General features: G+C 42.5%; 1 protein-coding gene across 6 annotated transcripts in view; it reads right to left on the bottom strand.

Annotated features, from left to right (window-relative positions):
* CTNND2 (catenin delta 2) overlaps positions 1-9,255 on the bottom strand; it is a 904,448-nt gene that overhangs the window by 203,124 nt on the left and 692,069 nt on the right. The gene's annotated exons all lie outside the window — the stretch shown is intronic.

The following is a 9,255-nucleotide window of genomic DNA, read 5'->3' as shown; positions in this document are numbered from 1 at the left end:
TAGAGAAGAGATGACGTGCATAGATGATTCTCTTTTCAACTGGTGAATGCCTAATACCAAAATCAACCATTGCCTGGAAGTTTTCTCTTGATTCAATTTAAATTCATGGACTATGGCCCCTTGGAGTCAGGCCACTACCCAGTTGGCATCGCTTGACTGACTAAATCGAAGGAATGTCTGTTTACTCATCTTCCTCCAGACCTACGGTCAGCGGAACGCTAGTTCCTCAGAGAGCTCCACGTCCTAACCCTCAGAACCTGTGGCTATGTTCCCTTCAGGACAACAGGCGTGTTGCAGGTGACATCAAGTTACAGATTTGAGATGGGGGGTGATCCTGAAGAGTGTGGCCCAGTTCATCACCCCACAGTGGTCAGAAGAAAATGGACCACAAAAGGACCATCAGAGTTGCAGTGTTGCTGACTTTAAGAGAACAGGAAGGTTCCTAAGAAAGGGAGTGTGGGCAGTTTCCAGAAGCTAGAAAAGACAAGACCACCCACTGTCCCCTGGAGCCTCCAAGCTGTTTGGATCTAGAATGTTCCCTAAGGGCTCGTGTGCTGAAGGCCTGGTTCCCACCCCACTGGGCTATTAAGACATGCTGGGCGCTTCAGGAGATAGAGCCTCATGAAAGGTCACTGTGGGCATGTCCTTGAAAGGAACACTGGGACTCTGCCCCTTTCTTTTCTTCTGCTTCTGACCGCCATGAGCTCAGCACTTTCTCTCTGCCATCCCTCCCTACCATGATTTTCTTCCTTGCCATAAGCCCAAAAGCAATGGAATCCATTGTCCAGGGACCGTAATCTCTCAAACCCTGAGCCAAAATAAACCTCTCCTCATTATAAGTTGTTTATCTCAGGTATTTTGTCACAGTGATAAAAGCTAAGAATCTAGAAAGGAACACAGCCCTGGCGATACCTTGATCTTAGCCTAGCAAGACCTGTGTCAGACTTCTAACCTCCAGAACTGCAAGTTAAAGAGGTGTATTGTTTTAGGCTGCTGCATTTGTGGTGATTTGTTATAGCAGCCATGGGGACTCAGGGCAGCTTCATGGGGTCACGGCGACAACTGTAGCAAGGGCTGGCTTTTAGTATATAGCTGTGCCTGGGATAACTTATCTCAGAGCTTGCAATGGCTTCAATTTATTGATCAGGGGACAATGCTCACACCCTTGAACAATATGATTGGTCACAGTTGGAATGAAACATTTCATCTTCCTCTGCCACGAAAGGGCGTAGCCAGCTTCAGTTTGAAGCAGTCCAGGCCTGGACCCCTGAAAGAACCCATCCAACAGAGGCATGAGAAACCTATTGGTTGAGACTGTGCAGAAAAAAAAAAAAAAAGTTGGAGAGGATGGCTTTTTACATTTAGTAAACTTCAGAATTGTGGACTTTGAATTTGAACACACAATGGCAAGTGGCATTGATTTTTCGACTTTAATTCCTTTGAACTTTAATGTTTTTTGACTTCAACATGAAAGGGGATTTAAACTTTGATTTTTAATTTCTCCTTGGGAATTTGATATTTGGTAGGGTTCATATTAAAATTCAGGGCATCTCTACAGTGCTGCCATTTTGTTCCTGGAATGTCTCTCTTCATTTTCATCTTCGTGAGGTGTAAGATTAAGCACCTCCTCACTGCAGCACCACGAGTATGCTCTGTTGGACCACACGGCTGGATATGATCTGGGATACAAAGTTACACTGGAATTTAATTTTAAATCCTGGGAAAATAGTGGCGTTGCAATTGACTTACATAATTTGCTCTTCTGATCCAATTCAGTGATTCTTGTGAATTCCAGGTGACTCCCCTCCCTGCTTCAAGACCCCCAGAAGATGGAAGACGAATGGTTTTGATAAAATACTGAGCTCCTGCTTGGGGGCTAACAGTTATGCCTCTGCGTGATTGCAGAAGAGAGGATGAGAAGACAGTCCAGGTCATGTTCATGGGGAAAGGCTTTTCCTCCCAGTTCCCTAGCCCTTCCACGGAATTAGCAAGCTCCCTTGCTGCGTGCCTAAAGTAATGCCTCAACCTGGTTACCATCAGCAAGAGAGAGAATATTTAGTAGTACTTATTCTTTGTTTTATATGTCACTCTGTTAAGAACATATTCAGGGCAGGAGATATTATTTATTAGGGATACAGTGGAATAAGTAAAAGAAAGAAAGTACATAATTCGACGGGTAGGAAATTTCACCCCATTTCTGTAAGAGGCAAGTTGAGAGGTGGAGATGACAGGGAAGCCAGTCCAGCCCAAAATACGCACAGCAGGGACTCCACCCCAACATGATGGCTGACCATTCAGTGAGACTCCGGGGAAGAGTCATACTCAGAGAAGACAGGGACATGGGGTACAGAAATAGGAAGGGAGACATGAAGGATCTAAAGAGAAACAGCCATCTACCTGCTTGTTCTCCTCTTCTGCTTATGTGCAAGTTAGAATGTGCAGTAGCCAGAAAGTCCCAACCCCTCCTTTTAGGCCAGACAAATAAACAAGACTAACAACACTGAAGAGTATCAAAAGAAGCTGATCCCACTGGGGAGAAGTAAAAAGCTACCGTGGATATCGGAGTCTTAGACAAAAGTCCTACCAATTAGGATATTTAAAAGACTGCACCCCAGACCTTGCTCCTGCCTGCACGCCCTGAGGTGAAGCCTCGCCTCACAGTTAATGAGCTTTACCAAGGTACACAGAGCTCAGACGAGTCCTGTATTCTTCCTGCCTTAAAATTAAGTAGAAATTCCAAGAATCACCATGCATCAATGAGAAAGGCCCTCATAAGAAATAGAAATACTGAACAGTGAGTGCATTCCTGTTACTGAGAAGAACAAACACAAGCCATAGTTCTCAATAATATCTTTACAGAGTGCATTGGTGAGTTCTATTCATAAAACAGAAAGAGGCTATTGAAAAAACACAAGAGGTTCTTCCTTGGAATTAAAAAAGAAAGGGGGTCTTCTCCGGTGCTCCTACCCCACCAAAAAGTCTCATTGATGGGGGAAAACAAAGGCTGGAAATAAATGTCAGATATTGGATAAATCACTCAGAAATGATGTGACAAAAAGACAAAGGGCTCCACATTACACAAGAAAATACAAGAAGGAGGAATAACCTAAGAGATTTACAATGTATCTTCTCATTCCAGAAAGAGAAGAAAAGAAAAGGGGGCCACGGAAATGCTCATTTTTTAAAGGACAGTTTTCTAAAACTACAGGAGGTGAAGGGAGAGGAAGGTCCTCCTTGGAGTTACTCCCTAGATATTTCTTTTTTTTTTTTATTTTAATTTTTAATTTATTTTTATTGTAAACAAATGGGATACATGTTGTTTCTGTTTGTACATGGAGTAACAGCATACCATTTGCATATTCATATATTTACATAGAGTAATGATGTTTGATTCATTCCATTCTTTTTCCTTTGCCCCCACCCCTCCCACCTCTCTTTTCCCCCTATACAGTCCCTCCTTCCTCCATTCTTGTCCCCCTCCCACCCCCCATTAAGTGTCATCATCCGCTAATCAGTGAGATCATTCCTCTTTTGGATTTTTGAGATTGGCTTATCTCACTTAACATGATATTCTCCAATTTCATGCATTTGCCTGCAAATGCCATAATTTTATTATTCTTTATGGCTGAGTAATATTCCATTGTATATATATAAAACACAGTTTCTTTATCCATTCATCAACTGAAGGGCATCTATGTTGGTTCCATAGTCTGGCTACTGTGAATTGAGCCGCTATGAACATTGATGTGGCTGTATCTCTGTAGTATGCTGATTTTAAGTCCTTTGGGTATAGGCTGAGGAGTGGGATAGCTGGGTCAAATGGTAGGTCCATTCCAAGTTTTCTAAGGAATCTCCACACTGCTTTCCAGAGTGGCTGCACTAATTTGCAGCCCCACCAGCAATGTATGAGTGTACCTTTTTCCCCACATCCTTTCCAACACCTTTTGTTGCTTATATTCTTGATAATCCCTAGATATTTCTAAGAAGGATGTGCTTTAGACAAATACAAAATTAAAGAAGAATGGTTTTACTGATTTTATGCCAGTGAATTTTTAAAAACACACATACCTAAGACATATCATCAGATGTCAGCAGAAAATTTTAGAATATCAAGAATGAAATTAAAATATAGAAAATGTTTCTGGGAAGAATAAATTTTTATATCTAAAAATCCATATCTGGCATGCATCAGTCATGTGTGAGTTTGAGTGACATCTTCTGATTTCATCTCCTGAGATTCCCTTTTCAGGAACTTGGAGAGTTGAGCAAGAGAGAAGGGGCACCGGATCCAGGAGATAGATATTCCCCAGGAACAGAGGTTCTGAGAGGAGATCTGTGGAGAGGACCAGGAAGCAATGACGAGCTGGTTGGTGGCTAGGCACCTTCATTAAGTGGGAAGAGATCTGGGTGTGGGAAGCAGAAGATGCAGCACACTCTACTCTTGAGAAGTAAAGATCTCAAGGACACTTGCTTTCAAACAAGATAAAACTTATTTATCAAGTTTTATGGTTTAATAAAAACTGTTTTATTATGACTTGTAAAGCATTCTGAAATCATTAGTTGGTCATTTTGAAATTTAATTCGGTTATTTCCTTATTTAGAGAGAGAAAAATTATATTAGTCAAGCCCAAAGACAAGCAGCATTTCTAATCAAAGTTTATTGCTTAGGAGCTCTTCAAGTAATGGTCGCACAAAATAGCTTCAACTGAATTTCAATATAATGCTGATCATCATCTCATAGTAATTATTGCATAGGAAGAAAATTATTTATTTCATGGCCTAACAGGTAGAGACAAAATATCTTCTGCTGTGGATAGACACTGCAGTGCAAACAGGCAGCTGTTTTTTTCAGCATGTATGTTTATGTGTTGAATGTAAATGCATATAAACACCTCAATTTAGCATTTTGTTATTGTTCAGTTTTCCAAAAAATATCCAATAAATAATTTAAAGCTTCATAACATCATTTCTTTCTTTTATTCTTCTATTATTTATAATCCGGCATTCTCAATACCTTAAGTCCTTCTAGATATATAGCTGGGCCTCATTTAAAATTTAGTTTCTAAAACAGATTGTCTTAAAAAAAAATGATCACCAAAACCATCCTTTTTAAATTTTGTGTTCACGTGAAACGCATCTTTGCTCGCAAATATCCAGAGAATACTTCAAAGAAAGATTTCGCTCTCTATCCCCCTATAATATTTTTCCTATTAGGTCTGATGAAGAATTGCAAAGGAAACAAGAGGTATAGTTGTTACACTTAAGTCACTGCTTTATTTAATTCATGCTTGGATCTTATTATGGTTTGAATATAATGTTTAAGTTCAGGAGATAATATAGGAATGATCAAAAGTGAAATATTACTTTATGAGAGCTATAACCTAATGAGTGGATTAATCCATTAGTGGTGAAAAGACTACTATACTTGCTAGCAACTGTAGGGTGTGGCTGGAAGAAGTAGGTCACTGAAGAATGCCTCTGGGGTTTATATTTTGTCCTTGGCACCTCGCTTGCTTGCTCCATGCTTCCTGGCTGCCATGTACTCCGCAGTTTTTCCCCACTGCACCCTTCTGCCATGATGTTCTGTCTCATCTCTGTTCTGGAATAGGCAAATCCGATGGCCACGGACTGAACCTCTGAAACCATGCACCAAAATAAACTTTCGTCCTTTAAGTTGTTATATCAGGAATAATTTAGTCACAGTGATGGAAAGCTAACACAGAAATCAGTGTTGAGATGTGGAGTCCTTGCTGACTAGATGGTTCAAAAGCAATTGAAACTTGTTTGTGGGAAAAGTTTGGAAAAGCTTGGGGAAGAAGTCTGGATAAGCCTTACAAAGTTGTAAGCAGAATTTAATGGGTGATTCTTGTGGGAGCTCAGATGACCAGAATGTCATAGGAATGTAAACAGTAAGACTGTGCTCATGTTTCAGAGGGTAACAAGGATTCTCTTGGGAACTGGATTGAAGACCATTCATTCATGTTACAGTCTTGAAAAGAACTTGTCTATGTTTTATCCATGTCCTGAAACTTTCTGTAAAGCTAAAATTAAAGGTGATGAACTAATGAATTGGGTGGAGGAAATTTCAAGGCAGCACAGCACTTAGGCGGTGGCTTTGGTGTTGCTGCAAGCTCTTAGCCATGTTTATTGCAGGATCAGGAGCAAAAAGCCAAAAGGAATGATTTGAAAACCTTGCAGTTTGGCCAGAGAAGAAGTGCATGTAAAATTGAGGCCAAGGAAAGTGTGGTTATTGAAGAGATTTATATCACTAAAGAGAAGCTAAGTACTTTGCAGAGAAACACTAGGGAAAATGTCTTCAAGGCATTTCAGGAATCAACAAGATGACACCTACTGAAGACTCAAGGGTGCAGAAGTGAAAATTTGTTCAAGAGAGCATGAGGGGACCCTCTACACAGGGATTTCTATGAAGTCATTTCCCCAGGTTCCATTTCACTGTACTCAGTGCCCAGTCCATTCAGAGGACATTGCAGCTGTGCTCCATGTGGGTCCAGATATTACGTGAGCTGGTAGCAGATGTTGGCGTCATTCACGTGGTGCTGGTTCTGCAGGAATGTAGAATGTGAGAGTTCGGGGTCATAGAGGCTTCCACTGAGACTTCAAAGGAGGGCTTGGTAAGTCAGGCAAAGTGTGGCTGGGTCAGAATCCCTGCAGGAAGGGATCACTGAGGGTAATGTGTGAAGCTGTGAAGGTGAAACTGAAGTTGGAATGAAGATCTGCCAGATTAAGAGATGCCAATAACAAGGAATGTCTGCTGAGAGAAGTTGCTGGCTGCTGACAGAACAGGCATAAGGGAAAGATAATGTGGGCTGCAACTGGAAAGGCTAAAAAATGGAGCTGCCCAAGTCCTCTGGAGATCACATCTTGCCACCATATGCCTCAGATGCCAACGTGGACATACAGGACTTGTTTGCCTGACTAGATTTCAGTCTTGCTTTGGTCCCAACCTTTCTTTCTTTCTCCCTATTTCTCCCTTTTGGAATGGAAATGTTTACTCTGTGCCATTTATATGGTATCTATGGTAAGTTTCTTTTGATCTTTATAGGGACTCAAACCAAGAATCTGCCTTGAGTCTTAGAGGAGACTGAGTTTAGACTTTGGGATGATGCTGGAACTATTAAGAGTATGGGGATTTGTGTAAGTGGACTGAATGTATTCTGTACTGTGAGAGGGGCATGAACTTTTGGGGGCCAGAAGCAGAATGTTCTGTTTAGATATGAGGTGTCACCCCAAAGCTCAGGAGACACTGTGTCAATGATGAGAGGAAAATGAGTAGATTCTGAGAGTTGTAACCTAATCCGTAGATTGATTTATCTGATGGATTAATAATCTGAAAGGACTATTGTACTATGTAACAATTAAAGGCAGGTAGGGTGGAGTTGAAGAGTAGGTCAGTGGTGGTTGGGCCTTGGGGTTTTAATTTTGTCCCTGGTGCCTCACTTGCTCACTCTCTGCTTCTTTGCTGGCATGAAAGAAGCAACCTTCCTCTGCCACATCCTTCTGCCAAAAGGTTTTGTCAATGGAGATGGCCAACCATGGACTGAACTTCTGAAACTGAGCCAAATTCTCCTAAATTGTTCTTTTCAGTTATTTTGGTCGCAGTGATAAAAAGCCAACACAGATATCTAATCTAATTTCCAAAAGAATACGTGGCAGCTCCTTGAGATGAAGGAAGATAAGTGAGTCTTTTTCCTTTTACACTGTACTCCACCCTTGAGAGCCATGGACTCCTTTCTTGCTCATCTGGTAAGTCTAAAATGTAGACAGGGTTGTCAGGACGTCGCTTTACATGTTAGCAGCCAGTAGGGCACAGGTGCTGACCACTCAAGCAGAGCCTGGTCACCGCAGTGGGTGCTGACCTAAGCATCAGAGCCACTTCAATAGCACTGACACCTGCAGATCTTCAAAATCATTTGAGAAACGAATAACTGAGGGATGAGTGAAGCATCTGCACCCACACAGGGAGGTGTGCCACGCTGAAGAGTCAAGCTCACTTGGCAGAGACACAAGAGGAGGAGTGGAAAGAGGAGGAAGGGGAAGAGCGGTGGGGGCTTTGAAGACCTGGATGTTAAATCAAGTTATCCGGAGTAACATAACAGGTTTTCAAAGCTCTGCAGGAAACAAGAGAATCCCAGCTTCATAGCTCACTTTGCAGATGACCATGAGTTGCAGGTGAAGAGGAGGTTCTCTGTGTTGAAGCCATTTTGCCTTGCTTTCCGTTTTCTCCAGGCAGTAGGTTCAGAGTTGGCTGGACTTGCACACTGATGTGTGTGGATGTCAGCTGGCTCCTGCAGGTTTCTAGGCAGGCGTCCTTGGAATTCTGCCTTGGTGGATGTGCAGAAGACTCACAGCGGCGCGGTTCCTTCTGCACTGGAATGTCCTAATGGGTCCTCTTCCTGTTTCCTGCTGTGAGGGCATAGCCAGGCCAAGGTACTTGCCATTGCCAACAGCACCCATGATGGAAACTCCAGATGCAATGAACTGGAGCTTGTCAAAATGTGGCAACAACATGTTTGTCTTTGGGAAACAAATTCCTGCCTGAAGTTCAGCTGAGCACAGTGAGAACCTGCCTCTGGAGGGGCAGAGCACACCTACTACAGTCGCAACCACTGTCACTCTTCATCAGTCTGGCTGTCACCGTAGGCAGCGTTTCTTCTAAGAGGGGAGCTGAAGGGAACCTTGGTCACCAGCACATGCTGATGAAATAACAATGGGTCATGGCACGACCATGGGGACAAACCTTTGTTCTTCTCAGAAGAAGGAGAGTGAGAGGTGAAAGTCTCCTCTCTGAATATCAAGTGCCAGCATGCTTCCTACGGCCCATGTGACCAGGAGAGGGGGCTTCCTGACATTTTGAAGAGGTTTGTTTGCTTCTGAGGTGATCTTCCTTTGATGTTTCCAAATGGGGCTCACATGGAATTTTTGATGTGGCCCTGGTCTAAAGTGGTGGCCTCTAGGATCTGTCAGAACTGCAGTTCTGAGAGCAGTGGTGCAGCTGTCCTCTGTTCCTTTACAGCCACCTCAAGTGACAGCAGTGGTACAGGGCTTTCTGTCCTGGAGGGTATCATATAACAAGGGAGCATGCTTTCTTCTTTTAAGTCACCAATCCATCAATCATTTCAAGCTTTCACACGTGACTGAGTTCCTCTGGTAATGTGATGAGCCACGGTGGTGGGGGGAGTCTGAACAATGGTTTTATATTGGAGCAATCCCAAATTTGGTTAAGTCCAGTTGTTG

This window comes from Sciurus vulgaris (genome assembly GCF_902686455.1).
Source record: "Sciurus vulgaris genome assembly, chromosome: 6".
Lineage (NCBI taxonomy): Eukaryota > Metazoa > Chordata > Mammalia > Rodentia > Sciuridae > Sciurus > Sciurus vulgaris.
Note: the sequence above shows the minus strand (reverse complement) of the source record. Positions and strands in the feature narration are given on the sequence as shown.